The 8,106-nt window shown below is 39.1% G+C and overlaps 1 long non-coding RNA gene across 1 annotated transcript; it reads left to right on the top strand.

The window, feature by feature from the left end:
* The first annotated feature begins 5,745 nt into the window (after window positions 1-5,745).
* LOC138481772 (uncharacterized) lies at window positions 5,746-7,283 on the top strand. Its single transcript, XR_011274394.1, has 4 exons — window positions 5,746-5,843; window positions 6,290-6,394; window positions 6,496-6,613; window positions 6,724-7,283. It is a non-coding gene; the product is annotated as an uncharacterized lncRNA (long non-coding RNA).
* Window positions 7,284-8,106: the final 823 nt, after the last annotated feature.

The following is an 8,106-nucleotide window of genomic DNA, read 5'->3' on the forward strand; positions in this document are numbered from 1 at the left end:
TAACGATGTATTGACCAAATTAAAGCCACTTTATCAGGGTTCGCCACGGAGACAGCCCTTTAACAGACATTTAAGGTACCTATCTATATTATCAGTTAATTGCTGCACTGTACATTGGACTATGTATCACCTAATGTGAATGAGAATGACACTGACAAAAGTATGTATACTCATAGGTACGGTGAATGAATAAACCTTGTGAATCAAGCATCCGTTAAGGAGCCAGATGTGGTTAAGAACGGTGTGCAGTCATAATGTCGAAAAAATTATGTCGAATTACTAAAATGTCGAAATAATAATGTCGACATTTTTTTTTCAAATGCTTTATTTTAGTATTTAGTTCCCCAAGTAAAAAAAAATAGGTTAAAACAGAAAAAAAATAAAAAAGGGGGCTTGGGGGGGAACCCGGAACCCTCCCATTTCAAACAAAAAACAAAGAAAAAAAGACATTCACATTTTATTTTTCGACATTATGTTTTCGACATTTTGACTTTCGACATTATGTATTTCGACATTATGACTATAAACCATTAAGAACCATCCTATTAAGATTCCTCCTAACACGTCCCGAAGAAATCTCAGTCATATACTGGTTAGTCCATGCAGTGGCAGAACAAACACAGTCCATTACCACCATTTTTTAGCTAAGCTCTTTAAAGGAGCGTCTTTTTAAAACTTTTCTTCTTTTTTTAAATTTTCTTAGATTGCAATAGGAGCACCGGGGAAAGTATTAACTACCTTTTTGAACAAACTTGTTATCCTGTCTTGAAGACGGCCATTACCAACAAAACCAACGGCACTGAGAGAGTGAACTGTATGAGTTAAATAAGGCCGAAACATATGTCGACTTTACACTAGGAAATGTGTATCTTCTTTTTCCTATCTCTCAATTCAAATCCAGCATTCAACAAGGGTAGTTTTGTAGAATATACACTTGTATACCTTTGATTGGCATTTAGAACAACACAGAGTGGTTGTAAAATAGCTATAATAAATGAACAATTAACAACTGCCCCTATAGATCTCTGTGACATGCATGAATGCAGGAGGGATCAAGGCCATTGATTCCAGAATTGTGGAAATAACTAATTGTGTCAATAGTATCTTATACTGCTTTCCCATTCTTAAGAATTATTTCTTGTTTATTTTTTTCTGTTCCTATTCATTATGAAAGGTTTGGTGTTACCACACCATTTAGATTGTAAGTGGATAGCACAGATTTGGTTGTTTTAGTCTGTCATCTATAGGTCTTTGTTATAGTTTTTTTTTAAGTTTTGCATAAGATGCATAAAAATAAATGAATACTTTTTTTCTAAGTGATGAAATTGTGGGATGAGTCAACTAGATTACTTTGGACTTAGCCTGTGCGTCTCAGGGACTAAAGGAAGGAGTAGTTGACCTATCACTGCTTTTTGTTGACATATTAGCCTCCCATTTGTTAGAGTTGACCCCCTGACATCAAAAAACTGGGAGTACCCATTTTCTAGAAACATTCCCTAAGGAGAACCCGTTGGTTGTTGGGTTTAGTAATTTTTACGCAAGAAATTGCCCAAAAAGTAATTTTCGAATTTATTGGTGAAAATGGACAACATTAATTTAGTTTCATTTACAGAGTTTACCTTAAACTGACGAGCTTGCCATATTTGCTAAGTGAAGGTATAAGTACACCAATAGCAAATACACAATCTAATGATGCTGAACTACTGCTTCAAAATAAGAAGAAGCTGGTGAGAACGGAATGCCATGGGCATCTTATGTTAGCCTATTTAAAGGCCGGAGTAATACCGGGAGGCTTACAAATTAGGAACATACCAAGAGTCTTCACTCATAATACTAAATTTAAAGGTAAATTTAGCAGAGTGAGCAACAAGTGCTCCTGTGACCTTCTCATTCTTATAATAGAAACCTCAGCAGAAGAAACTAAACTTCAACGTGACGAAATTGAACAGTTAGAATCAAAAATAAAACAATAAAATGTAATTAAGACCTCAAAGAGGTTTTAGCCAAAATGGATGAGGAAATAGTACAATTCAACAAAGCTATTATGGAGAAAAAAAAATTGGAAATTGAAAAAGGATGTAGAACACTATAAAGAAACAAAAACCTAGCCATATCTGGTGGAAACCTACTATGATGATCTGATAAGCAACCTCAGCTAAGAAATGCTAATTCAACATATAGAAAAAGATCATATGTGAATTTTTCAAATTCATCCAACCGTTCCACGAGTAGTGTATCGAATGCCAGTACCTCAACGGGTGCCAGCACCTCGACTAGACCATAGCAACAACCTCAGTTTTTTCAGGGGCCGGGCAAGAGAGGCTGCAACAAATACCAAGGGCCCCCACGAATGCAAACAAGGAATTGGCAGGGCCCACCACTCAACTGGTAGTGCCTATTTACAATTTGACTAAATATGTTCTGTCAAAAGCAGAGGAACAAGTGTTGATGAAGGGTTTGTCTTTTGTCCCTACGACTAGAGCACGCAATTTCGAAACTGAAGTTGAGCTTCAAAAATGTTTCTGGCTCATTAGACTCAAATATTTTTTCAGAAACCCTCCTTTGAATGACAAAGAGTCCAGTATCACTGGTCTATAACCTCCATCGAGAGTTACACCATTCAATTCATGGTTAGTCTGTCCATTATAGCATTTGAAAACTGCATTATTGCAGAAACACAAAGCTCTTTTACGTTCCAAAAACAACAGCAAAGATAATTTTTCAAAAAAAGAAAGAGAAGCCCTAGTCAAATTAAAATCAAATGATACCTTTATAATCAAACCTGTCGACAAGGGAGGTGGTATAGTCCCTTGGGACAAAAATGACTATGAGACAGAAGTTATGAAACATATAAATGATCCTTTGGTGTACCGGAAGCTTCCTAATGACCCTACCAACAGACTTAAGGGACAAAATCATTAGTCTCATGAAGCACGCTTCTGAAGAAGGATGGATTGACGATGATGAACATTCATTCCTAGTCAATCAAAACCCGACCACACCAGCCTTTTATGTTTTACCAAAGGTGCACAAAAATCTGTCTACCCCTCCAGGACGCCCTATTGTAGCGGCCATAAATTCTATCCTCGAACCTTTGTCGATGTATGCCAACTGGTTCCTAAGGACTTTTGTTGGTAAAATGCAATCATACATAAAAGACATCACAGGTATGATCAATACTATCAAAAACATCCATGTAACATCTGAAGATATACATGTGAGGATCGATGTAGTAGCTCTTTACATGAGAATACCCCAACAGAACTGCCTCACTGTTATGGCCAAATATCTGGACTCTCGTACCACTACTCTAATGAAAGTGCCCACGGCATTTATTGTAGAATGTATCCGCCTAGCACTAAGGGAAAACTTCTTTCTATATGGAACAAAATTCTACAACCAACTACAATGGACCAGTATGGGGGCTACATTTGCCCCTGACCTGTCTAATCTTTATATGGAGGATTTTGATATTAAGTCAATTTACCACTCTAACAACCCATTTAGATCTAACATCCAAGCCTGGTACAGATACATCGATGATGTTTTCATGATCTGGAGAGGCCCCATTATTCAACTCATGGAATTCCACATATGGCTAAATACTCAAAACCTGTTTATTCAATTTACCATTGAACACAACCACACCAGGGTGTCGTTTGTAGACCTTAAAATCATCGAAACAGACCATGATACACTTGAAACAGTGCTTTACAAGAAGCCCACCTACAGGAATACGTTACTAAACTATTCCAGGTTCATCCTAAAAGAAGGACTTCCGTTTGGTCAATTCTTACGCATTCGTAGAAATTGCTCTCAGATCACTGATTACACAAATCATGGTCTAGCTTTCAAGACCAGACTGAAAGACAGAGGCTATCCGAAGCCTACTATACAAAGAGCCTACAAGAGAGCTCAGCACATGACCAGAGAGACATGCCTACACACTGCACAGAAAACTCTCTGGGATAAGATAACATGTGTTAGCACTTTCAGCCCAATCAGTGCTCCTCTACGAAAAACCATTCTTAAACATTGGGATATGATCAAAACGGAAGATTTCAACCATTCTAAACCACGGTTCGCTTTTAAAAGCCAAAGAAATCTAAAAGGCAACTTAGTGCACACCTATCTTTTACCATCCATACCAAAACAAACACAAAGTAACCTATGGGGCCTACCTCCTGTGACAGGTCACCACAAATGTGGCAAATGTTCAGTTTGTCCACAAACCAGGGACATGAAAAACATCACTTTAGGCACACGAGTTGTCCCACTGCAGGAGTTCACCAATTGCACCACCACCTGGGCAGTATATGTTATTATATGCCCTTGCAATTTAGTCTACATCGGTAAAACGAAGCGCCAGATAAGACAAATAATCTGTGAGCACAAATCGTGCATCAAAAATCAAACAGATAACAAACCCCTGGTAGCATATTATGTGAAGAAACAGCATAAATTCACCGATATGCTTTGGTGTGTCCTACAAGTCGTCCAACAGGCTCCTGGAGGTGGTAACCGTGATTTAGCTCTGACACGATGTGAGCAAAGAGGGATCTACGACACAAATTCGGTCAAGCAAGGCCCTAAATGTGGTGGTCGAATGGAACATCTTTTTATGAAGTATATCCTTGTGTTCCATCTTTATTTAGTATGCTAATGTATCATTATGACCTATTCTCTTTTTTCTGCATAACAACATCTAATTTAAAACTGCCCCTATGTACTATGCAATGCGGCAGCTGTTGTGCATTAATACAGTTGGCCTGTATTTGTTACAAATACAATTACAACACGCAGCCTTTTCCACTAACACAGCTAGTCCACATTTGCTACAAATACAACTACAAAATGCTAATTATACATGGAGTGTTTATGTATTTGCACAACCAAGAGAATACAGAGACAATGGGCCTCATTCCGAGGTTGGTGGTAGTCATGGCGCTATTTGCGCCATGACTGCCACCAATAACTTTACCGTGTCTGGTTTGGTGCAATGGGGACTTACCGGTCTAGTCAGACCTTGGCGGGACTGGTAAGTCCCCATTCACCAAACCATTTCCCATTCCCATTGAGCCCCTATAGGGCTCAATGGGAATGGAGAGAGCGCAAATAACGGGCCGGCGTATGCCAAGCCCGTTATTTGCGCCCTGGTTCCATAACGGGTCCCGTCCTTAACACCTGGTAAGAACAGGCATTAAGGAAGGGACCTGCTAAGGGACCTCGTAGTAGGGCGGTAAGGGATTACCGGCACCGGTCTCCTTACCGGTGCCCAGTATCCCTTACCGCCCTACTCGGAATGAGGCTCAATGTTTTGCTCTTTAACCTTTTAGTTTTCATAAAGGTTTTTGCATAAGAGATGTTGCTGCACACTAATAGTGAGCTGTCGTTTTTTTGCATATCTACATCACTTGTACATTCTTTTCAAAATACTTACCACACACTCGGCTGTGACTTTATAGAACTACATATCCCATGAAGCACAGCGGCCCCTTATATAAATATGCCCACCAGCCAACATGGTGAAAAAAGTTTCAAACTTCTCACTGTTATCACGTCACAGTGGCTGAACTAGGTGCCACGGCCCCAATACTATACTTTTCAGAATTGTATATAACAAGCAATTGAATATTCAGCACATTTTGTCTGAATCACATCACTGAACTACACATTCCATCAGCTGTGCAGTTGCAGTACATTAATACGCCCACGTGGCGTAGTAGCACGTGACCGCCCCTATCACTTTCATTTCACAACGAAGTGCCCGAATGATTCCGCTTGCACCATCAGTGTAGCAGACACGTATCACAACGAGGACCTGTGAGCACGGCATTTTTGAGGTAGGCGCCATTGTAGCTCCTTCACTCTAGAAATTGTTTATAGCGAAAGCGGTGCACTATTATTAAGCACATCGGCACGGTCTGGCGCACGTCGGTCAGAGGGCGCTTTTAGTGTCTTTCCTCTTTCAAACTAGGATTTGCCACACATTATATATACTGGGGGTCTAAACCGCTGTATGTATTTCCTCAGAGTTAGCAGACAAATATATGTTTGTATTTCTTTGTAATCGCATGCCGTTTGGCGGTAATAAAGATAAAATAAAACACCTAAACGAGTAAAGACAGCCTTGAGCTAGATGGAGCTAATATATCTTTTGAATGGCTCTCATAGGACCGTCGGACTACTGCCTCATGCTAACAGTATTTGGAGTAAAGCACAAATATGAAAGTACACTAGATGTAGATACTAACGAATGTCCTGTCTTCTTGTCATTTTTTCATATTAGCTGGTGTATTTTCACACTAAAAGACAAAATTAACAACGTACTGACCAAATTAAAGCCAATTTATCAGGGTTTGCCACGGAGACAGCCCTTTAACAGACATTTAAGGTACCTATCTATATTATCAGTTAATTGCTGCACTGTACATTGGACAATGTATCATTTTATGTGAATAAGAATGACACTGACAAAAGTATGTATACTCATAGGTACGGCGAATGAATACACCTTGTGAATCAAGCATCCGCTAAGGAGCCAGATGTGGTTAAGAACCATCTTATTAAGATTCCTCCTGACACGTCCCGAAGAAATCTGAGTCATATACAGGTTAGTCCATGCAATGGCAGAACAAACACAGTCCATTACCACCATTTTTTAGCTAAGCTCTTTAAAGGAGCATCTTTTTAAAACTTTTCTTCTTTTTAAAATTTTCTTAGATTGCAATAGGAGCACCTGGGAAAGTATTCACTACCTTTTCAAACAAACTTGCTATCCTGTCCTGAAGTCGGCCATTACCAACAAAACCAATGGCACTGAGAGAGTGAAACGTATGAGTTAATAAGGCCGAAACATATGTTCCAGAATCCAGCAAGGGTATTTTTGTAGAATATACACTTGTATACCTTTGATTGGCATTTAGAACAACACAGAGTGGTTGTAAAATAGCTATACTAAATGAACAATTAACAACTGCCCCTATAGATATCTGTGACATGCATGAATGCAGGAGAGATCAAGGCCATTGATCCCAGAATTGTGGAAATAATTAATTGTGTCAACAGTATCTTATACTGCTTTCCCGTTCTTAAGAATCATTTCTTGTTTATTTGTTTCTGTTCCTATTCATTATGAAAGGTTTGGTTTTACCACACCATTTAGATTGTAAGTGGATAGCACAGATTTGGTTGTTTTAGTCTGTCATCTGTAGGTCTTTGTTATAGTCCTTTTTTAAGTTTTGCATAAGATGCATAAAAATAAATGAATTCGTTTTTTCTAAGTGATGGAATTGTGGGATGATTCAACTTTGAGTCAACTAGATTACTTTGGACTTAGCCTGTTAGCGTCTCAGGGACTAAAGGAAGGGGTAGTTGACCTATCACTGCTTTTAGTTGACATATTAGCCTCCCATTTGATAGAGTTGACCCCACGACATCAAAAAACTGGGAGTACCCATTTTCTAGAAACATTACCACAGCTGAGCCTGAATGCCTCTATCAGTTTGATTGATCTTTGAAGAACCATCAATAAAGAGAACCTCCTCAGCTGCTAGAGCATTGTCTTTCACTCTCAGGATCTTCTTATAGAATTCCTCATAGCTTGAGCAATCATGCACTTATTTATCCTCTGCCAGTGGTTCGGCTACAAATGTGGCAGGGTTCACCATTTTAGACCTGACTATTTTAATCGCTGGATTCAATATAACCAGTTCAGAAGCAGAAGCTTTTTGAGACATCAGTGTATCCTTAGGTTTCTCCAAAACAGGCAAAAAAGCATGCTCAACAAATAACGTCATGGAACACCCCATCACTAAGCTTGCAGATTTTTAAATAGGGAACACGGCTGCTGGTAACGATTGGTTGCAAGGGAAGTGACCCTTCATAACTTGGTCCACAATCCCACTGTAATATGTTATGGATTTGTATCCCAGTGTAGTCCTCTGTGTGAGTACTGCTGTCATGACTGTCCCATTTGTGTGCAAGAATAAAAAGAACACCTCTGAATAATTGGGAATTTCTAAAACTGGAGCTGTGCAAATTGCCTTTTTTTAATTCATCAAACCCTTCCACCATTTGTCAGTCCATTCAATTTTTTTCGTATTC

This window comes from Ambystoma mexicanum, chromosome 5p (genome assembly GCF_040938575.1).
Source record: "Ambystoma mexicanum isolate Mex_15411 chromosome 5p, UKY_AmexF1_1, whole genome shotgun sequence".
In the NCBI taxonomy this organism is placed as follows: Eukaryota; Metazoa; Chordata; class Amphibia; order Caudata; family Ambystomatidae; genus Ambystoma; species Ambystoma mexicanum.